The sequence below is a fragment of the Canis lupus genome, chromosome 7 (genome assembly GCF_003254725.2).
Source record: "Canis lupus dingo isolate Sandy chromosome 7, ASM325472v2, whole genome shotgun sequence".
Taxonomy (NCBI): Eukaryota; Metazoa; Chordata; class Mammalia; order Carnivora; family Canidae; genus Canis; species Canis lupus.
This window is the reverse complement of record NC_064249.1, coordinates 36687416-36711078: the sequence shown is the minus strand read 5'-3', so window position 1 is coordinate 36711078 and position 23663 is coordinate 36687416. Positions and strand designations below refer to the sequence as shown.

At 39.3% G+C, this 23663-nt stretch overlaps 1 protein-coding gene and 2 long non-coding RNA genes across 9 annotated transcripts in view; 2 read left to right on the top strand and 1 right to left on the bottom strand.

Moving 5' to 3' along the window:
• The window catches only part of SMYD3 (SET and MYND domain containing 3), a 794127-nt gene that overhangs the window by 218228 nt on the left and 552236 nt on the right, over nt 1-23663 (top strand). The gene's annotated exons all lie outside the window — the stretch shown is intronic.
• LOC112648776 (uncharacterized) lies at nt 938-8382 on the bottom strand. Its single transcript, XR_003129308.3, has 3 exons — nt 8241-8382; nt 4935-4984; nt 938-3072 (listed from the first exon to the last, which is right to left on the bottom strand). It is a non-coding gene; the product is annotated as an uncharacterized LOC112648776 (long non-coding RNA).
• The window catches only part of LOC125755429 (uncharacterized), a 94876-nt gene continuing 80136 nt past the window's right edge, over nt 8924-23663 (top strand). Inside the window, exon 1 of the long non-coding RNA XR_007411988.1 lies at nt 8924-9191. This is a non-coding gene — a long non-coding RNA (uncharacterized LOC125755429). The remainder of the gene's footprint in view (nt 9192-23663) is intronic.

The following is a 23663-nucleotide window of genomic DNA, read 5'->3' as shown; positions in this document are numbered from 1 at the left end:
GGGAGGAAAGGAGGTAAAGAGGATGCCCTGGTCTCTAACCTGGCAAACCCAGGTAGAGTTTGGTGTAGTGCCTTTCAGAAAGACAGCCAATCCAGCAAGAGGAGCTAACAGCAGAGGCACAGGGATAGGGGAGGGAGGAGGGCAGGTGTAGACCATGAATTCTGTTTTGCACATGTCAAGTGTGAGGTGCTTGTGGGAGCATCCAAGTGATGTCATCAGAAGGGGTCTGGTCATATGGGACTGAGTCTCAAGAGAGATTTAAGGAGGAAATTGAGACTTGAAAACTCAGAACTGTTTAGCTGACAGCTGATGCTGTGGAAAGGGGAGTAGTTAGTAGAGGGAGGGGCTGGAAACGAAGATAGGAGAGTGCGGAGAGAACCCTGTGGAACAGGCTGGGCAGAGCTGGCTGAGAAAAGAGAAGCCAGCGGCTGTGACTGACAGGGAGAGAAGTCGGAGGAGCTCTTGGAGAGAAAGATGTTGTAGAAACCAAGGGAGAGAAAACGTTTCAAGAAGGAAGTCAGCAGTTTCCCGTTGCAGAGAGATCAGTTAAGATGAGGACTGAAGTTTAGATTGATTTCAATAATGAAGCATTCTTTTTTTTCTTTTTAAGATTTACTTATTTATTTTTTAAAGATTTTATTTACTTATTCATGAGAGACAGAGAGGCAGAGACACAGGCAGAGGGAGAAGTAGGCTCCATGCAGGGAGCCTGAAGTGGGACTCAATCCTGGGTCTCCAGGATCAGGCCTTGGGCTGAAGGTGGCGCTAAACCACTGAGCTATCCGGGCTGCCCATAATGAAGCATTCTATAGCGAGCTTTGCTGGAGCACCTTAGGTAGAGTGATGAGTGCTGGATCTTTTTTTTTTCTTTAAAGATTTATTTATTTTATTTTAGTGAGAGAGCATGAAGTGGGGGAGGGGCAGAGAGAGGGAGACAAGCTGACTCCTCACCGAGTGCAGAGCCCTTGTTGGATTGATCCCAGGACCCCAAGATCTTAATCTGAGTGGAAGGCCTAGGAGTCAGAGGCTTTGTGAGATGAGCCACCCAGGCGCCCCTGAGTGCTGGCTCTTTTAAAGAAATTTGGCTGCGAATAAGAAAAGAATAGGGGGCACCTGGGTGGCTCAGTGGTTGAGCGTCTGCCTTCAGCTCAGGTCATGATCCTGGGATTGGGTCTTCACGGGCTCCCCATGGGGAGCCTTCTTCTCCCTCTGCCTATGTCTCTGCCTCTCTCTGCATCCCATGAATAAATAAATAATCTTAAAAAAAATGGGATGACAGAGGGATGTAGGTGGTTGGTTGGTTGTTGTAAAGAGATAGAAGCTTGGGAGTCAGTAATGATGCAGATTTAAAGATAGGTCAGGGAGAGGGTTATTAGTGAGTGAGGTGAAGTTTCTAAGAAGGTGAGAGCAAAGGAATTAACCTGAGTCCTGGGGTGGGCAGTTTTCCTCTGAGACTGTTGTGAGTTGTCCCACGAGCCAAGTGCAAAGTCCCCTGCCAGTAGAAGGGCCTCAATATGGAAGCACATATACATATGCCAAAGCACGCGTAATACTACTTTGATGTCACAGTACCCTAATTTTTTTTCACAGTATCCTAATTTTTTAACTCACTTTCTGAAAAACAGCTTAAAAGAAATCACAGTTTAATACAAAACATACTGACCATTTGTACATTAAAGCATAGCCTTCTAGAAGCTCCAGGTGTTCTAAGGTGAGTACGTAGGTACATATAAATGAGGTAGAAGAAGTGAAACATTTGCTGTACAAGTTGCCAGTGTGCACCACTCAGAAGTGGCCTGCCAGTGCTGGGCCCTCGTGGACGAGACTGTCCACTAGGCTGTGGACCTATACTTTTCTTTGAGGGATATTCAGTATACTTCACGCTCCCTGTCCATGAGGACCTGCAAACGGGCCTCGTGATTCCTACCATGTGTGGAATGATGTCATACGCGATCTAGTTTGTCTGCAGTCCTCCTGCAGCACTGATGTTCCCACAGTGGAGGGACAGGTTGACCCACCAAGTGTGGTGACTTGTGATCATTGCCTGTGGTGGCCCTCTGTGATTTTGTCTGCAGGTTTTCTCAGCTCAGGCTTTAGTCATTAGTCTTAACACTTGTGGCCTGCCAAAATTATTTTCTTGAAAATAGCTATTGCCTTTTTTAACTTATTTTTTAAAGCTTTATTTATGTATTTATTTGAGAGAGAAAGAGAGAGAGAGAGAGAGAGAGAGAGAGAGAGAATGAGCAGGAGGGGCAGAGGAAGAGAGAGAATTGCAGGCAGACTCTGTTGAGTGTGGAGCCTAATGCAGGGCTCAATCCCAGGACCCTGAGATCATGACCTGAGGCAAAACCAAGAGTTGGACGCTCAACCAACTGTGCCACCCACATGCCCTTACTTAGTTTTTTTAAGCAGGCAGATACTCCCTACCTAATCTCCCTCTGCCATTTGCTCAGCTTATGGCTGAGCATAAGCTTTCTGTTGCAAAGACTTTTATTTCATTCTGGCCTGTTTCCCCTCCCACAGCTCTCATGTCCTAGTTCAACAGCTCTGCTCACAGTACTTTGAGGAAAACTTGTGATACACCAGGCCTTTAATTGTGTCACACAGTTGATTGCCGTGTATACCTACAAAAATTATATTGTGGTGTGCTGGAATGACTTAGTGTGTTGGAGCAGATTTTTATGAGCAGTATATTTGCCCATATAGTGATCATATCTGCTGTAATATTGTAGGTTAAGATACAGATGTGCTGGATTGGTTTTGGGAAGTAGTAATGACTCCTTTACCACCTACCTGTATGAAAACCAAAGTCATTTTTTCCCAAGACCAATATTTCCTTCCTTCTATTGTAATTAGTTTTCTCATTCTGCAAGTTAACAATGTTAATAAATACTGAATAGTTGGCATGTTTCCTCAAGTATGAAAATAAGAGCTTATACTTAATGTGTAAATTACAGCTGAACATAGGTCCAGACATATGGTTATTAGTGTTGCTTAAATCACTGGGATTTCTTGTCAGTGTTGTCACAAATGTTCTCAAAGGGCTTTCGAATTTGCTTCCCTTTCTGTCCCCTGTAAATAAAATAAATACAGTTTTAAATGCATGATTTTCAAATTTATGTGGCTCTTTACCTGGAGGTTCATGTATAAACAGCAAAGACTAGTACTGAGAAGTCCAGATGCACTGGGCTTGCTTAGATGCCTCATGGTCTCTAAACATTTGGTCTAGTGTTTCTGGCAAAGAGCCAGCAGCAATTTATACTTTCCATGCAACTATTAGCTCATTCTCTCCCTTCTCAGACCATGGTCTGCAAAATGTACTCATAAGATACTGAATTTGAATTGCAAATTTCTGTGTGAATATTATTTTACAGTCAGGAAAGAAACCAATGGGGAACATTTCCCTAATTTGTTAGCAAGCTGTACACATAATTTGTAACTGATGCTCATTTTGACCATATAGTCATCAGTATTCTGCAGGATATGGAAATGCCAATATTCTCGAATCTTTCTTTTTTTTAAATTGAGATCACTTTATTAACCTACATATTTTCTATTTTTCTTAAATTAAAAGCCCGTTTAAGTGTACCATCACAAGATAACAAATGGTTTTTATTTTATACTGTGTAAAATTGCCTATTTCAAAGAAGTATATAATCTCAGAAATTTGTGTACTAATTATTACTTTACTTTTGACTGGCTTTGTAGTAAGCAGGTGTTAGAGTAGTTGAGATCAAGCTGGGAGTCAGTGCAGGAAATTATGATGACCGTGTGTGTGTGTGTGTGTGTGTGTGTGTGTCAGTGATTGAGTGTTCACTCCAGAATAATACTAGGTTTTTCTTCTCCGTCTGTGGAAGGGGAAAGAGAGTGAGAGAAAGAAAAATATAGGTTTTTGCTCCTCATTTTGTGAGGCATCTGTGCTTGTACTTCCGTTCTGCCAATTGTAGTATTGCTTATTGATATCAGGAGAACAAACCTCCAGACACAGGAGAGAAAAGCAGTGGAATGAAAGATCAGCGGGTGAGGATGGCCTTGCCAGAGTGTTAAAGTATCTGAGACTCTCACTCTTTAAATTAAAGTCAAAGCCAAGGCTTGAAGTTTCCTCTAAGCTCAGTTTTAAGGTTGGACAAGTTACTATTTTTATAGGTGCACTTCATGTGTAAAGAGACTTCTGTAGAGGAATCATGCCCACAGAGTTGATAATTTAAGAAATTAATCACATATTCTCCTTGATAGCTTTTGCTCTCTCCCTTGACTAGTATCCTCTCTGTTCACATCCTAACATAGTTAACTTCACTGTCTCGCTTTTTCTCCTATAGTCAGGATCAGTCACCTAAGTTTTGAATATCATCCAAACATCCCTTAAATTATGGAGGAGCACATTCAGTCACCAAGATGGCTTCTTTCAGAGCCTTGTACTTAATCTTGCTAAGGTAGGGTTGTTTTCTCCCCATAGGCCCACACACATATTGTGATAAATATACAAGCGATTCTCAGGACACCTGGGTGGCTTAGTTGGTTACGTGCCTACCTTTGGCTCTGGTCAAAAACCCAGGGTCACCATCTCCCTTTGCCCCTCCCCTTGCTCATGCTCACTCTCTCTTGAAAATAAACAAACAAAATATTAAAAAAATGCAAGTGATTCTCACCATCTGCACTGATCATTTGGGAATTACTTTGAGCAGAGTGGCTCCCTGTATTTGTAATATTTGCAAATGGCTCCTACTTGAAAAAGCCTTCCATGTGTAACTCCTGATCTGGGTTACCCACAGTTATTGCTATGGATCCCTATTGGTGAGTTCATGGTTGCTACCGAGGGTCAAGTAAAAACCCCTTTTGCTATTAGCAGCTATGAATAACGACATGTTTACTGAGCATTTACTATGTACCACACACTGTGCTAAGCACTTTACTTGAATTATCTTATAAAATACCTGTTTGCAGTCATTGTCAGTGGGTGGCAGATTTGCACAAACCATCCAATCTGCAAAGAAAATATACTATTAAAGTATAATTTTCAAAATGTTAAAACCTAAATCTCATAGAAATACAGACTATAATGTCTATAATGTGTCAGTGATTTATTAACTTATTAACAAGGTAGCCAGTGAAGATTAATGGTGGTTCTAAGAGTGTTCTGGCATTAAATAACAATTTTGGACTAAGATTGGAGAGACAAAGCTGGTAATGTTCTGCAGGCAGTAAAACCAGGACTTTTGAGCTTTCCTTTCTGTGGGCCAGAAACCTACAAGTTAACCTATAGCTCCAAATGTCTGGACTCTAATGAGATAGTAAATAACAGCATCAAACCAGGGACATTATTCTAGAGTATTAAACCTTGGGCAAGCCCATTTTATGGTACCTAGTACCACACTGAAAGGGCATGTGACTCTCTTTTCTCATGTTTTGGATAGTTTTGATAACAATGGCTTCTTTAAAAAATTTTATTTATTTATTTGACAGAGAGAGAGAAAGAAAAAGTGAGCTCAAGCAGAGGCGGGGTGGTGGGGCGGCAGGCAGAGGGAGAAGGAAAAGCAGATTCTCGCTGAGCAGGGAGCCCAATGTGGGGCTCGATCCCAGCACCTTGGTATTATGACTAGAGCTGAAGGCAGCTGCTTAACCAACTGAGCCACCCAGGCGCCCCTCAAAATTTCATTTTTAAAATGAAGTATAGTTGACACATGGTGTGACAGTAGTTTCAGGTGTACGACAGTGACCCAACAACCCTATACATTATGTTCTGCTCACAAGTGTAGCTGCCATCCATCACTGTACAATGCTATTGTAATATCGTTGACTATACTCCCTGTGCTATGCCTTCTATGTCTGTAACTGGAAGCCCACACCCCCCAATCCCCTTTACCCACTCCGTCCATCCCCCTTTCCCTTCCACTCTGGCAACCATCAGTCCATTCTTTGGAACAGTGGCTTTTTTATAATATGTAACTGAGTTACTTTTCCTTCCAAGCCTCCACCTCAGGGGGGACAAGGAGGGGTGAAGGGGAGGAATGGGCAGGAGCCAACTCATGCTGTCTCTGTTCCTTCTGGTTTGATCTGTTTCTTTCATGTAGCTCAGCTTTCTTCAGGTAAATGCTCAACCTTTTTTGCATTTTCTCCTTCACTTACTCTCATAGAGTGGGACCAAGTCTGTCTTCTCGTCTTTTTTTTTTTTTTTTTTACATTTTTATTTATTTATGATAGTCAGAGAGAGAGAGAGAGAGAGAGAGAGAGAGAGAGGCAGAGGGAGAAGCAGGCTCCATGTACCGGGAGCCTGATGTGGGATTCGATCCCGGGTCTCCAGGATCGCGCCCTGGGCCAAAGGCAGGCGCCAAACCGCTGCGCCACCCAGGGATCCCATGTCTTCTCGTCTTTACTTGTATCTGTGCCAGGTGGTTTAGCTAGTCTGGTGAACTGGCCTTGCCTCTGTTCCTGTGATCACTCCACACTGGCCTCATTCTTCTACTTCCACTCATCCTTTCCATGTGTCCACATGACCCCCTGGATTACGGAAAAGCTCCAGATCCCCAGCACGTGGTACGTGCATGGCTGTAGGGGGCAAGGAGGCCACTGCTGGGTTTTACTTCCTGTTCTGTGTTGGTCATGGTTTTGAACCAAATGGGAGGCTTCACTTAAGAGCTGTTATTCTAAGACCAGACTACGTATTAGAATCACCTAATGGCGCTTTATAAAAAAATGGCTAATGCCCAAGGACCTCATCCTAGACCAATCAGAATGTCTGGGGTGGGGCCAGGCAGTAGAATGTTCCAAAAGCTTCCCAGGTGATTTGAATATTTGGGTAGGCTCAGTGAGGTGGGTCATCACCAGTGCTGGGGTGCTTGTGCCTCCCTAAACCTTAATTGTTAAAACTGATGTTTAAGGGATTTAGAAAACACATTTTCTCCTGAAAAAAGGTGGGTTTTAAGAATGTGGTCTTGCTGTTGACTTAAAATAATGATTTCCAGGTGTCAAAACTTAATATCAAGTCTTTCTCTTTGTAGTTCTGTTTCAACAAACTTAAACATCACTTAGACAATTGGATGCCTTTGACAAAAAAACAGAGGCAGAGTCCAGGATAAGGAAACACAAAAAGAGCAAATCTGATTAATATATTTCAAGGATAATATTCTCATAACTTAGTGTTGTCTCCATGTTAGAAGTGTGGTAACAATGTGGAAAGGTTTAGTATAACTTGCTCAAGGTCAGTTGGGAAATGATGGAACTGGATTTCAAACCAGTTCACTCTGGGCCTGTTTGGATATGGAGGTCAGTTCTTCTGGCATCTTGACTTAAGAGATAGAATGTCAAATATGTTTTTAGAAAATATAAACTATTAAATAGTGATTAGAGTCATGGGCTCCTACTACAGAAGCCTTTAAACTTGTAATGAAATTGTAAAATGAAATCTTTAGCTCATCTGACCTAATTACTATTCAAAATACCATTTATATGAGAAAATGTATCTTAAGTTCAGGACAGTTGTAGACTTTAAATATCAAACTTTTGGAAATTGTTTTTATTAATATTTTATAACCTGTTAATATTCATGAAGTTCTAAAATGATTGCTGCTTTTTAAAATGTGGATTTTATTACCTTATATCTTGAGGTCAGATACTTTCCAAAGATAGGCAACTCCAATTTTATAATGAAAGTCAATGGAAGAAAATTTTTCCATTTGAATTTGGAAGAAGTTTGATTATCAAACATTTGTGAGGCTACAGATCTACTCGTTAGTTACAAATTTTGTGTCTGGTATGTGCCAGGCATGATGCTAGGTGCTGAATATATAAAGACGAACAAAAACAGTGTCCTTTATTCACAGTTGTTTTGGTAAGCTATTAATTACTACATACAAATTTCTAACATAAAGATTTTTTTTCAGACATTCAGGGAATTGATAGTAATCAAGCACTGATTTTCTCAGAATGTGAGAACTGACCTTGTGTCATCCATAGAAGTTTACCTTGAGTGAAAACTTGGGGGGAATAATTTATATAGCAAATTTCATGTAAATTTTAACTTCTCAAGACTGTGGAAAATATTTGCTGGTAAGAGGCAGGGTTTGTCATTGTCACATTAAAGACAAGTGCTGGCAAGTGCCACAAAGCAAGATTTTATTAATATCCTTTATTAAGATTTTTTTTTGTGGAGTGGAGGCTTTGCTTTAGGTTCAGAAACCTTTAGGTTCTATCCTCAGGGGATAGAAGTTGTGTGCACATTTCATGAGGGGGTTGGAATTTACCTTGTAGACCAGGTGGTCCTGGGAAGGTGGGTGTGTAAGTGCTGGTCACAGGCAGGCTGAGCCTCTGAGCCTGCACCTTCTTTGTTCTGCCGTTGTGATGCAGTAGCAGATGCTGGATGCAGAAGGACTGCAGTACTGGCCTGTTGGGAAATCCTAATCAAACGGCCAAAGGAGCGCTGATGTACAGTATCTGACAGCCTTGTACATGTGAGCCACCTGTTCACCAGCACATTTCACACTGGCTCCAAAGAAGCCATTCAGGCTATAGATGATGTGGGACACACCTCTGTTAGGAGGATGTCACATCTAAGAGATATTCATAGTCTTGTTTTTCCAGAGTGACTTACAGTGTTTCATTTTCGTGCAGTTTACTATTTTACTTAAATACTGATGTGTAAAATTTAAACACTTAATTGGATTTAAAATACCTCCTTTTGTTATATTTTAATCAACAATTGGAAGCAGAATGTTATGAATGGCGTATCTGAAGGCTATACGTAGGTCACAGTTGTCCTGGGGTCTGAAATCTGGAATGTGCTTTGGTCTTTGCTTATGGTTGTGTAGTGTGAAGAGTAGGAGATATAAATTTTGAAGATGTAGCAAGCAGGGATCCTGGTAGATTCTGTGAGGGCTCCAAGTTCTATGCACAAACAGTCTTGTGCTTTTGATGTCACAGGTTTGGCAACGAGATTCTTTTCTGTTCCACAGAAGCAAGTGTCCTTAAGGGACCACGGTACCAGAATGTTTGAAATTTGGCTCATACTGGCTAATTTGAGATCTCTGGTTACCAAAATAAGGCATATACAAGGACACAAGTATATATGAACAGGAGCACCATTTATATATGAGCAAAGGAAGCTTTCCTGGTGCTGATTGTCGGCAGGAAAGGAAAAGGATGGAAAGAAGGCAAGATAGACTCCTTGAGCATACTGGAAGTTCAGTCCAGCTAGGGTAAGGATTCTGAGGGCCTATGTTTTTGTCCAGGTTGAAAGTTGAGGGCAAGGCTTAGGAGAGAAGTCCTGTGGGGTTAATGTTCATTGCACACAGATGTTCCAGATAGTAGGTTGAGCCATTTGCTTATAATAGCTTGGTTAAAAAAAAAAATAGCTTGGTTTTACAATCCAAGTCATCTTATTATATTTGATTTAGAAAGGTAGGTGCCTTGGCCAAGATTACTGCTGCAGTCTGAACCCAGAGCCCAGAAGCCTGACCACTGTTTTATTTTCTATGGGGCTACATGTTTCCTCAGTAAACTTGAGATTTTTAAGGAGACCATTGTTGAGCAGAAGAATCCGATTTTCCCTGTCATGTGCTCCTGTGTCAGGAAAGGTGTAGGAAGAGGTTAAGTTCCAGTCTCTCTTAAGGAATGAATTGGAGCTATGGTTTGCTGGAGGGTGGGAGGACATAGAAAGTATTGACAGTCCAAAGACTCTGGGGTATTTCATTCTTGTCTGGAGAGAGAGGTTGGAGCTTCAGTTTTACCTGACTTCAGAATCACACAAACCAGAACCATTTACAATATTTTCTAGGCAGTTTTTGTGGACTGTTTAGTTATTTTAGTCACGAATACATTTTCACCATTTTCCCCCATAACATATGTTGAAGCAGAAGTCTCATCTGCTGGAAGCACTATTAAAAGTGCTTACATAACAATAATGTTGATACAAAAGATAATTTGTAACCAAACAGAGAAGTTTAACCACTGTACTTCATTTATCTTCATCTGTCTGGAATGCATGAAAAGAAATATTAAAAAATAAGGGGAAGTGAGAAAAAGAAAAATGGATTAGCTCTTTGGGAAACATAAAAAATATGGTTGGGTGGGGCATCTGGGTGGCTCAGTCATTTAAGCATCCGACTTGGTTTCGGCTCAGGTCGTGATCTCAGGGTCGTGAAATCAAGACCCCCGGTGGGCTCTGCACTCAATGCAGAGTCTGCTTAGGATTCTCTCCCTCTGCCCCTCCCCTATCTCTTAAAGAGATAAATAAAATATAAATTAAAAAAAATTTCTATACTTTATTTATTTTCATGATTTTCTTCTTTCTTTTCTTCATTTCTCTTAATTGGTTTCAGGTTCTGGTAGCATCCAGCACCTGTGTGTGTCATCCTCTGATGTAGGAGTTCTTTTCCTATTTGCCTTTTAACTGACTAGTGTTAAGCTTTGTTTCCATAGCATTCTATTTACTCATATCTAGAGGCTTCTTTTTTCCTGAATGTCTGTGTTCAGGAATCAAAACTTCTTTCTTTTTATTTCCCTCCACTACTTTTTCAGTGCTTAAGCACACACCGGTCATGCACATAGTATGCAGTTAGAAGGCACATTCACGTGGTGATATATCCATTCATATATTCTGCTGACACATTTTGAGTACCCTTTATGTGCCAAGTATTGGGTATGTGCTAGCTTCTCAGGATACAAAGAGGGCAATGATATAATCCCATGTTCTTAAAACACTCTCTTATAGAAGGGAAATGTCTGTTTAAAAGAAAAACATTGTAGTGTATTACGATCAATATTAGAATAGAGCTTTCTTCATCCATGAACTAAACATAAAAATACCCATCTCATAGAGTTACAACTGGGGTTATAAATGTATAATGTCTGGAAAGCACCAAGCCATAGGTCATCAGCAAATGGCAGCCATTATTATCCATGAAGTATAGTGGATTCATAAAAATGAAAGAGATCGAATTTCCCTGCCGGTTTAGTAAAGAATCTCAAGTGAACCCAGGAGGCAGGATATGCCACCATCTTCACGGTAGCTCTGATTCCTTCTTACCTTTCTGGTACCCAATTGTGAGGTAGAGTTTAATTCTGAAATGTATCTCTTCAAGGACTCCTAAGTGTCTGTGAATTCCTAGAGGGCAGGTGATTTCATTCTAAGTATCTTTTCTTCTCTGTGGTCTTTCTGAAACCTGTAAGTGAAGGTGGCTCAGTTGGTTGAGCATCCAACTTTTGATTTTGGCTCAGGTCATGATCTCAGGTTTATAGGATCGAGCCCCGAGTAGGGGTCCATGGTGGTGGGGAGGCTGCTTGGAATTCTCTCTGTCTCCCTGTGTCCCCACCCTGGCTCCACCACTCTTGTGCACTTCTCTCTCTTAAAACCTGTAAACGTGTGTTGATTGAATTCATGTGTAGAATAGATAGATAGGCTCTAGAAAACACCTCTGTGGGATATTAGTGTGAATTTAATTGCTAGATCTTTGCAAGTATAATAGCCAAAGCTCTGAGGAAGAGAGGCATCCTTCCACTTGCAATGGTGGGACTGATTGTCTTTTTCCTAGGCCATGTGTTTGACAACAAGGACTGATCAAATGCAGGTTCAACTATAGGATGTGATTAGGTGTTGCACTATGTGATAAGTGCAGAAACAGAAGAGGAGACCAGCAGGGGTCAGTTTAATACCAGCTTAAATTGCAAGCACAGTATGTGTTCCTTCTGTGTAAAGTGGAATGAAAATATAAACAAAAATATAGTCCAAATGTCATCTTTTTTATTTCGAGCTATAGCAAAGAATTGCCAAAAATTTAGGTAACAATCTTCAACCATTTTTGTTGGATGATAAAGACTACTAATGAGATAGATTATGAAAAGCAGGTAGTTTAGCTGTCCTCTAACAGGGCAGCATAGGACTTTCAGCCAAACTTATTTTCCTCGCCAACTGTTTTGTATTGATACTCTCTAGAAGATGCCTGGAAATATGATGTGTATTTATTTGATCTTAGTTACTTGGTGAGCTTTTTATAACATAGTACTTTAATCTGTGACTCCCCCCTTTTTTGCTGGCTAGCTATAAACTAGCACTAGTCATAGCTTGCATATGAAATGTCAGTATTTCAGAGTTACGTTTATAATAAGAAATAGGACATGAAATGATTATTCCTGGGCACTACATTTTAAATAAAATAACAAAGGAATATGTATAGAATGGCAGCAGGTTATCTTCGAGGACTACGATGGACTTTTCTTTGCAACCTAGATGTATGGGGTTGGCATTTATAAAATGAGGTTCCCAAATGCTGAGAACACAAGGTGTGTTAAAACTCAGAGTCCTGCAGGCTGATCTTAGGTATTGAGAATAAGTGCTCTTAGCAGATGGAATAGTTTTTTAGATGCTTGGGTTTAATATTCCCCCCACCCCCACCAGCCCAGTAGTGGCTCCTTGTAACTTACTGTAACTACTGGACTATAGATTCTTATGTTGAGACTGGAGAATGATGGACTGTTTGGCCTGGAAGACACTCTACTGGTTATAAGTCACTCGTTTGATGGCAGGCTGTGTGATGCATCATGGGCAGGGCTGTTGCTGGCAAAGTACTTCCGACATCCTACATTGTTCTTTATCCATGTCACCCACACTGTCTTTTTCCCTCCATCTTGTATGCTTGCCTGTTCATTATTCGACATATTTGAGTTTCATGCTAAATGTATTGGAGCCCTGGAGGACCTGCCTTTGTCTCACATTATATGTCTTTAGTTGTAAAACAGAACTCCATGCACAAAATGACTGGTTACAGCAGGCTTCCACCTGGACTTTAAGTGGCTTTTTGGGATTGTCATGAGCCATGTCCACCAGGGCTAGGGCCAAGAGAGTGTGTGGCTCTTCGGAAGGGGATAGGGCACTGGCTTGAAAGGACAGTAGGTAAATCCTACTCCTTGCAGTGTTCTTGGGATGATCGTGAAGTCTAGTGATCCATGTGTGTTAGCACTTCAAGGCTTGGAGATGCTAGACTCTTATGGAAGGGCACAGGGCAGCATTACTTACTCACCTAAGAGGTAGTTATATGTCTGGACAACAGACAGGCAGCTCTGCCTAGCACTTGTGTGATGAGAAAGCCTGCTTTGTTTGGTGCATTAAGGTTCTTTCTTTTTAACCATTTAATTATCTCCTCTGTCTGTATTAACTGTCTATTTTTTTAAAAAATTTTATTTATTTATGATAGTCACCCACAGAGAGAGAGAGAGAGAGAGAGAGAGAGAGAGAGAGGCAGAGACACAGGCAGAGAGAGAAGCAGGCTCCATGCACCGGGAGCCCGACGTGGGATTCGATCCCGGGTCTCCAGGATCACGCCCTGGGCCAAAGGCAGGTGCCAAACCGCTGCGCCACCCAGGGACCCCTTAACTGTCTATTTTGAGTGACAAATGCCCACAAACTTACTGGCTTAAAACAACATATATTTATTGTATCTTACAGTTTTGGTGATTCTAATAGTTAATTTACTTCCATATTATCTAAATTTTACCTCTGATACGTTCTTCCTTTGGTTTTATTATTCTAAGTTTCACACCTATCTGAGCTTCTTATAATGCCTCTTTTCTTTTCTTTTCTTTTCTTTTCTTTTCTTTTCTTTTCTTTCTTTCTTCTTTTTCCTTTCCTTTCCTTTCCTTTCCTTTCCTTTCCTTTCCTTTCCTTTCCTTTCCTTTCCTTTCCTTTCCTTTTCTTTTCTTTTCTTTTCTTTTCTTTTCTTCCTTTTCTTTTTCTGGAAGGAACAGAGGACTATAGTTCCTTGCTCTCAAAAACAAAACAAAACAAAACAAAACAAAACAAAACAAAAACAACCCACTAATGTGAGCACATTGACATTCAACCCAGGGTTTCATCCTGGGGCTGTTGCTTCAAATGTTACTGGATGCTGAGTCCCCCATTCTCCAAATGTGTCTGTTTATTTTTTGTTTAAAAATAACTAAATTAGGCCTAATAGTTTATTTTTGCTTTTGTTTCTCTTGCCTTAGGAGACATATCCAGAAAAATGTTGCAATGGCTGATGTCAGAGAAATTACTCCCTGTGCTCTCTTCTAGGATTTTTATGGTTTCAGGTCTCACATTTAGGTTTTTAATCCATTTTGAGTTTGTTTTGTGTACAGTGTTAGAAAGTGGTCCAGTTTCATTCTCTCACATGTAGCTGTCCAGTTCCCAGCACCATTTATTAAAAAGACTATTGTATTAAAAAGACTATCTATTCTCATTGTATATTCTTGCCTCCTTTGTCATAGACTAATTGACCTTATAATGATGGGCTTATTTCTGGCCTCTCTTCTGTTTTTGTGTGAGTACCATATGGTTTTGATTACTACAGGTCTGTAGTATGTCTTGAAATCTGGGATTATGATACCTCCACTTTGTACTTCTTTCTCAGGATTGCTTTGAGTGTTCAGAGTCTTTTGTGATTCCATACACATTTTAGTATCATTTATTCTAGTTTTGTGAAAAACGATTTTGGGATTTTGATAGGCATTGCACTGAATGTATAGATTGTTTTGGGTAATTAATTCTCCCAGTCCATGAGCATGGAATATATACTTCCATTTGTTTGTGTACTCTTCAATATAACATTAACATCACAATATTAAAAGGATTAAAGTCTTATAATGATAACAGAGAAGTCATTCAATTTACTATTTATTGAGTTGTTAATAGGTGCTACTGTCACATTAAGTATACCTAGTAAGTAGAGAGGAAGATCTGGAAAGGGTGATATCCATCAAACAGCAAACAGAGGGAACTAGGAGGCTTCTGGAGAGAGCTAGGATTTACCCCTGGGCCTTCAGGGTGTGCTTCAGATTGGTACACAGTGGGATGTAGCAGCATAGACAAAGGGAAGGTTTTATTAATTAGGTACAGACAATATAGTTATTCTTCTTTTTTTAAGATTTTATTTATTTATTTGTGAGAGAGAGAGAGAGAGAGAGGCAGGCAGAGACACAGGCAGAGGGAGAAGCAGGCTTCATGCAGGGAGCCCAACGTGGGACTCAATCCCGGGTCTCCAGGATCATGCCCTGGACTGAAGGCGGTGCTAAACCACTGAGCAACCAGAGCTGCTCAACATAGTTGTTCTTTATTGATTCTAATGTAGTAAAGAGAATTCGTGCATTTTTATTCTTCAGCTACTCCAAATTAACCAAGTTATCTCACCAGCGGTGATGATTAAAATTTGGACCATTTTATTGATATGATTCTCAGTTGATAATTGCTATTTTATTAAATATGGGAGAAATGACAGAGAAAGAGAAACTTAAAAACTCCAAGGTATCTGGAGAGCAATCCAAGTGTGTGTTATTTTATATCACCTTACCCCTGGGAATGGTGAGTATGTGAGGCCTGTCCTCTTGTTAACCAAAGACAAAGGATCTTGCTCCTTTAGGGGCCGACAGGACAAGGAAGAGGGACCTTGGGCTTGGGCCGAGGATATAGTCTGTTGAACTGAGGAGCCAGAAGAGAACTTCCTAAAAGCCTACTTTCAGTTCACTTAGTATTCTTGTGCCTGCAACTCTGTGCTCAGCTGTGTGAGGTGCAGTCTCTGCCTTGGGTTTACAGTCCAGGAAGAGTATCTCAGTCCTTGTAAGAGATACAGAAAAAAAAAATGGTTTGAAGATATATGGGCATAGCTTCTGGTTGGATCGTGAGGAGAATTTGAGATGGCTTAGAAGCCTGTGACATTGGAGCTGTTTTTTTTTTTTTTTTTTTAAGATTTTTACTCATTTTGGAGAGAGAGAGAAAGAGATCATGGAGAAGGGAGTAGGGCAGAGGGAAAGCAAGAGACAGTCCCAAGCGGACTCTGTAGTGAGCTCAGGGCGCAACACTGGGCTTCATCTCATGATCCCAAGACCAAGACCTGAGCAGAAACAAGAGCCAGATGCTCAACCAGCTGAGCCATCTGGGCACCCCTGGAGCTCATTCTTAGACAGTGAGGGAGATTTCCACAGACCAGAGAGGAGACTTTCTCATGTCAACAGCGAGTTCTTTGGTTAAGAGCTCTTTCTGTAGACCAGGAGCAGTTTGCTGGCATTTGAGAAGTGTGCACAATGAAAATACGAGAATATTTCCCCAAAACATTATTCATGCTTTAGGGATTTGCCCACGGACTGGAAATAATCAAATAACAAAACATAATTTTTTCTACTTTCAGATGTGGGTCCTGAATATGTATTTGCAGCTGCTTTATCAACTGATAAAATTTCAGTTCATCAGCTTCAGTTCATATGTTAATACATGATTATTAGCTTTGTTAAATTATCTAGGTATATTTATAATTGTGATCCTCCTTCTCCCTTTGGCCAAGTATATACTCAGTAATCTCTAGCCTGGTTTGGATTTAGGCTATGCAAATTTATTTTAATATTGTCTTATTCTGTCTTTAAAAGGCAGGCAAATATTCTGATAAAAGGTTGCAAAGTGAGTTGTGTATTATTTAGTGCTAAATACATATTTCTGTAACTTTGGGGCAAGACATTTGTGAGATTCATAAAATTGAATATTACTATTCATAAATAAAATTGCCCCTAGAGTCATTTAATGGAAGAGAATTAAGAAACCATAGAAAATGAATGAGAAAAGGAAAATATTATTTTCTGCAATTTATATTGTTTACTTGGGATTTTACTCTAGTTTGAATTTTCACTTAAAAGGATATTTTATTTTTCTCATTACTTTTTCAGAGACTAATATAATATTCTCCTTACATGAAATAAAATTGTTTGTAAAGGTTTTGAGTCACAGTAAAATTATTTAACAAGAATTTATTGAATAATACCCTGTTTCAGGTCCTTTTTTGGACACAGATGAATAAGTGATATTTCCTGTCTTCATGGACTTTATTATCGGCATACAAAGACTTACTATAAAGATTAGTTCTCCAGGAGTAGTGTGAACAAGATAGTTTGGGGATGCAGCAGACGGAAGTGTTAATTCTGTTAAGATGGTTTGGAAATGGCATTTGCACTGGTCCTTGCAGGATGAACATGACATTGCCTGATGGAGAAGAGAAGATAGGTTGAAAGGGAAAGGTATGGCATTCCTGGTAGAGGTCTTCCCCTGCCCTTAAAAAAAAAGAAAGCTGAGTTTTTTAGGGATCATAGCTTTGCTATATGGTGAGCAAAAAGTTGATCAGATGCCCATTGTAGATGGAACAGCTGGTAAAAGGGGCTTGTATGATCCCCTGTGGAAATGAGATGTTCAGCACACAGAAGGACTTGAAACAGCTTGAGGTGTCTTGAGAAACTAGCTCAAAATTTTAAGGAGGTAGTCAGTTGCATGTGCTTTTTTATAAATAGCCCATGTGTGGACCTTGAGAGTTAACATTGGTGAGACTGGCTAATGTAGGACAGAAGGGTCTCAAACCCAATACCTTTGGGAGTATTTCTCCCAAATGGAAGTAATTCTCAGGTACTTTCACATAATCCTACTTAAAAAGTAAGCACTGTGGGAGTATTTTCTGTTGATCCTTTGGTTCATCGAGATGTCCCTGTGGGAGAAGGCTTATCTCAGCTGGACAATAACTCATTTATTAAGATATGTGACGGTCATTAAAGGCCACCATGTTTCTTCCTCCTGCTTACTTGCTGGCTTTTCATTGTTATCGTGTTTATATTGAGGCTTGCTGACATGCAAAATCCCAAGACCTATCATCTTTGAAGGATGTGTTCATTCCGTAATCCCCATCACCTGTTTTGCCCATTCCCTGACCCCTTCCCCTCTGGTGCCCATCAGTTTGTTCTCTAGAGTTGAGAGTCTGTTTCTTGACTTGTTCTGAAACGTTTTTTTTAAAATACTCAGATTTATCACTACATTTTGGATTTGCTCATGCCTTTGGAAGAAATTGATATTTTCTTTTTAAAAGGAAAAGGCATAATTTGTTGAGGGAGTATAGAATCATATAGAAGGAACTTAGCAATTTTCCCACTTTTACTATTATATCATCAGCAGTTAGTGTGAATGGTAATAGGAAAAGTGTGTGTGTGTGTGTGTGTGTGTGTGTGTGTGTGTGTTAAGCAGGATGTTGTTAAGATAAACAAATAAGGTGATTTTTCTGGAATCGCACATTATGGAGATCTGCATTCAGGAGCAGGCATTTTGCTGCATACTGAGAAGCTTTAAAGGTTAGAGAATAGGAGGGTGACCAGTGTCTTACCTGCTGTACCCCGTAGGCACCAAGACTGTACCCCTTCCCTACTTCTTCCTCCAACATAAAGTCGATATTTAATAAGCCCTAGTAGTGAGCTGGGCATGTACTAAATATTTTACATATGCCATGTCATCCTCACAATGATCTCTGAAGTGGGTACTAGAAGAGATTGTAATTCTATATGCACTTTACAACATAGGAAGAGAAGTTCAAAAAGTAAAGTAACTTCCTCAAGACAAGGCAGGTTAGAAATGGTAGAGGTGGCATTTAAACTCTTCTGTGTCTGACCATAAAGTAATCCATGCATTGATCTTTTTTTTTTTTTTAAGATTTTTTTTGAGGCAGAGAAAGAGAAAATTCCTACATACAAGCAGAGAGGGAGGGGCAGAGGAAGAAGTAGAAACAGGCTCCCTGCTCAGGTGAGGCTCCCTGAGGCTGGGGTCAATCCCAGCACCCTGACAACATCACCTGAGCTTGAAATCAAGAGTAGGATGTCCAGCCTACTGAGCCACCCAGGTGCCCCTCCATGCATTAATCTTTATATTACATAGCTTTCTTATTTTCCATTTTTGGCATATACTCTGCATTATGCCTTGAGTCTGTGAAAAATCATTAGAAGTCCATACTCACATGATGTTTGCAGTCGAATGGGTATTCCAATCACACACTCCTGAAATAATTAGATTTTGTGTGGTAGTTTATTTACACACTAGGTTGAGTGAAATATGCATGATGCGCATACCGTTCTGTACTTTGTCTCTATAATTGTATGAGTTTGAGGTGTAGGTATTTGCCACCTGATATGGGTTTCCTGGATGCCCGTAATCAGTGAAATAATTTACCTTTTAAAAAATAATTTAAAAAAATATATGTTTTAGTGTTGAATCACAAGATGTTTTAAGATAATATAATAGGGGCCAAATAGCTATTTAAATGTTCATTTTGTGGAGAAAAGTAACTTACTTAGTTAAGCAAACAGTTCAATGGACCTTCTTCACAGAGATCTTGCTGTGGACTTGGAAGTGTCCTGGAGTCAGGGACTGGCTGTGTGTGCAGTAAAAAGAAATAGACATGGAAGGTGGACACTGTGCTGAGCACAGGGCCTGGCACATACAGAAAGTTCTAAGGAAATATTTATTAACTGAAAGGAAGAATAAAGTTGAAATTGTGGCCTATTTCAGTATATGTGCTGCCGAAGCGAGCACTGTGGCCTATTTCAACTGGTCAAATTGGTCAATGCCTCCAAGTTTGTTTCTTCATCTGACATAAAGGGTAGTAAAATCCACATCAGAGGTATGTTGTCAAGATTAAATGAGTTAAAATATGAGAATATGTCCAGGACTGTGCCTGGCACATATTAGATAGTTAATCATTGTTAGTCAAATAGTGTTAAATAAATAACACATTATCCCTGTTCTCAAGGAGTGTTAAAGGTTAGGACTGGTGATTCTTCTGTGCTGTTGAGGTTGGACTTCACTTGTCATATTCCTATATTTGCTTTCAAATACTGTCTGAGCTTCAGTGATCATCCAAAGGGTTTTTGGACTGTAAGAAGAAAATACACATATACAAACAAACACACCCAGCCACTCCCCAGGTTCTGCACTCCTATCTCATTCTTCTCCTTTTGTTCTAGGAGTTCACACACTATTGCTTAATACCATCAAGTCGTTTTACATTTAGATGCCCTCTGTAATAGCATGAGAACATGGGAAATGAGCAGACGCAGCAGAATTATATTACCGGATAAAACTTTGAATACAGAAGGAGATGTATAGGTATTGAAATTTCAACAGCTAATTTTTCACTCAGTTCTGCAAACAATGTGGTTCCTATAAATAGATTTATTGCATTTTTCTTTCCTAATTGAAAATTGACAGACATGAATCTGAGTGATAGCAAAGGGATATGATGTTCATGTGACATAGGCTGCTGTTTGTGCTCGTCTTTATGGATGCCACTCATTTTAAAGTGCTTTTTTCCCTCTCTCTCAATAGGAAGAGAAAATGATGTGTTTTTCCTTCCAGAAAACAGTGAACTGATTTGTTTTGGTCCCTATCACTGTTTTCGTGAAAAATTGCTAGTGTGAATTGTACTAGATGCAAAGTTGTGTTTTTACTTACTAAGGTCAATTCCTATCTTAATAATGTGTTCTGTGCTTTGTCCCTTTTCAGAATTTATTTAAAAATTTTGATCTCTCAATCATTTCTTATATAATTGCTTAAATCCCATAGGTCACATTGGCCTTTCTAATATATTTTTTTTAAAGCAGGTAGCCTTTTTTTTTTAAGATTTTATTTATTTATTCATAGAGATGCAGAGAGAGAGAGAGAGAGAGAGAGAGAGGCAGAGACACAGGCAGAGGGAGAAGCAGGCTCCATGCAGAGAGCCTGAGGTGGGACTCGATCCAGGGTCTCCAGATCACGCCCTGGGCTGCAGGCGGCGCTAAACCACTGTGCCACCGGGGCTGCCCTCTAATATGTTTTTTGAATGTCTTTGACGATGATCCTATCTTTAATGCCCAACCCCCTTTTCTGAAGTTGGAATCGAATCACCATTAAAGGTAAAATTGTATGATCATATGGTGACATTAAAAAGCCAGATATTTATTAAACTTAAACTGCTACTTTCTGGCACATATTTTCAACCCTTTAGCAATACTTTTCAGTTAAAATTGAAATGTCAAATAACATAAAATTTAAAACACACATTTGGTTTAGTATTGCCATCACATGGTATTAAATATTAAACATTAATTTATTTCAAGCTGTTGGCAGGTCACAGTGATTCAGTGTTTAATGAAAAAAATATTCTCTGCTTGATGACTTCTATGTATTGTAATAGAACTGTGTGTGTTTATTTACTATAGATTAATAGGCTTTGTTCTGCTGGTGTGTACTTAAATGATTTATAAGTCATATATGAATATGCCTATTTCAGACATAATCTGTAACTGAAATCTACAAATTCTGTAACTTTTGGGAAATTTCTCTTTGTTTCTTTTATTAAAGAAATGTTTATGAAAAGATGCCTCTACCTCATATATGCTACATTCTGTACAGTAACCAAGGCAGGCCTCATGAAAACCAGGTGCTTTGTACCCAGTGATGAGTTTAATATCTGAAGTAAAATCTTGCTATACATGTCTGAAAAGAAGGCTGCTTTAAGTAAAGGGAATGAATCTAAAGTGAATAGAATGTGTGCTACTTGGAGCAGAAGTAAACAGGAATCTTTAACAGAGAATAAATCTATTTCATTGTATTTTAGGATCAGTGTAGGTGGGTGTATGATTTGTTCATACCACTAACTGTGTCACCCTGGAAAGTTACTAATATCTCTGTGCTTCAGGTTTTTTTGTTTTTTTTTTTTAAATCTGAAAAAGTAGGCATAGCAGTATTTCCTGTGGAATTGTACCTGGTACTTAGCAAACACCACAGAAGTGTTATATTTTGTTATTAATATAGATCACGTGTTTGATCAGTTCTTCAGTAGGGTAGAGAATTGGGAACAGAAGGATGAGCCATTCAGAATCAACTGAAATAGCACTGTTTAAGGGACCTCCTTAGGGATCCCAGCTGGAGCTTGTTGCACTTGAGATGAGCCCCAAACACAAAATGATAACATTTTGTTGAAGGTATTTTATATATACAGCTTACCTATAAAATATCTCAGGAAAGATACTACCATTTGCAGTCAGCTTGGTTATTTTTCATTATCAGAAAAAATGAAGGTCCCACATCCCACTCCCAAAACCCAAATGCGGCCAACACAATTGTTGCCTCCAACTCAAATAGATTACCAGTCACTCAAATCTGTTTTGGTTTTACCAACTGATTTTTCTTTTAAGAAACCACTTCTGAAACAAACTTATAATATCTATATGTAGGGTATATTTAATTTCTAGAAGAGCTTAAGATAGTTGGCTTTTAGGATTTCATATTAGTTTATTGGTCTCATAAAGCTATTATCATTTGAAATGTGGCTGCTTTTTTATTGAGGTATAATTGATATATAACATTGTATTAGTTTTAGGTGTACAACATAAAATTCAATATTTGTATGTATTGTGAAATGACCACCACAGTGTAAATTAGTTAACATCTGGGACTATAGTCAGAAATTTTTTTTTCCTGTGATGAGAACTTTTGAGATCCATTCTGTTAGCAACTTTCAAGTATGCAATACACTATTATTAACTATAATCTGTTATGCTATACATTTTATGCCATATATTATATCACCAGGACTTATTTATTTTAGTACTGAAGTTTGTACCTTTTGATCTGTGTCACCCATTTTGCTTCTCCCTCCTACTTCTCCCTTTGGCAACCACCAATCTATTCTTTGTATCTATGAGCTTGGGTTTTTTGTTTGTTTGTTTGTTTTGTTTTGGATTTCACAAAAAAGTGAGATCATACAGCATTTGTCTTTCTTTCTCTGACTTATTTCACTTAGCATAATGCCCTCAAGGACCATCCAGGTTGGTGCAAATGGAAAGATTTTCTATTTTATGACTGAGTAATATTCCACAGTGTGTTTGTGTATCAGATTTTCTGTATCCATTCATCCATTGATGGACATTTATGTTGTATCCATATCTTGGCTATTGTTAATAATGCTGCAGTGAACATAGGGGTGCAGATATCCTTTAAAATTAGTGTTTTGTTTTCTTCGAATATATAGCCAGAAGGGGAATTCTTGGATCCTATAGTAGTTTTCTTTTTAATTTTTGAGAAATCATTGTATTGTTTTCCTTTGCGGCCACATCAATTTACATTCCCACCAGCAGTGCACAAGTGTTTCCTTTTCTCCACATCCTCATCAAAGCTTGTTATTTCTTGTCTTTTTGATAATATCCATTCTGTTACACTCACAGGTGTGAAGTGATAGCTCATTGTGATTTTGATTTGCATTTTTCTAATGATTAGTGATGTTGAGGTTGAGTACCTTTCCCTGTATCTGTTGACCATCTGTATATCTTCTTTGGAAAATGTCTGTTCAGATCTCTGCCCTTCGTGTGTGTGTGTCTGTGTGTGCACATGCTATTGAGTTACATGCGTTTTTTATATATTTTGGATATTAATTACTTATCAGTTCTATGATTTGCAGGTATTTTCTCCCATTGAGTAGGTTGCCTTTTCATTTTATTGATGCTTTCCTTTGCTGTGTAGAAGCTTTTTGGTTTTATGTAGTTCCACTTGTTCATTTTTGCTTTTGCTGCCTTTGCTTTTGTTGTCAGATGGCTGCCTTTTAGAAGTTTGATTTAGGGGAGTCATATTTACAATCCAAAGTGTTATAATCATTTTTAAAAGTGTCTACCAACTTTATTCATTTATTGTTTTGTTCAGTAGAATTCTAAGTGCATGAAAACAGCTTTAAGAAAAGGATCTTCAGGGCATGCTTCAGTTGATGAAGCATCTGCCTTTGGCTCAGGTCATGATCCCCGGGTCCTGGATGGAGTTCTGCATCAGGCTCCCTCCTTTAGTGGGGAGCCTGCTTCTCCCTCTCCCTCTGCCTGCC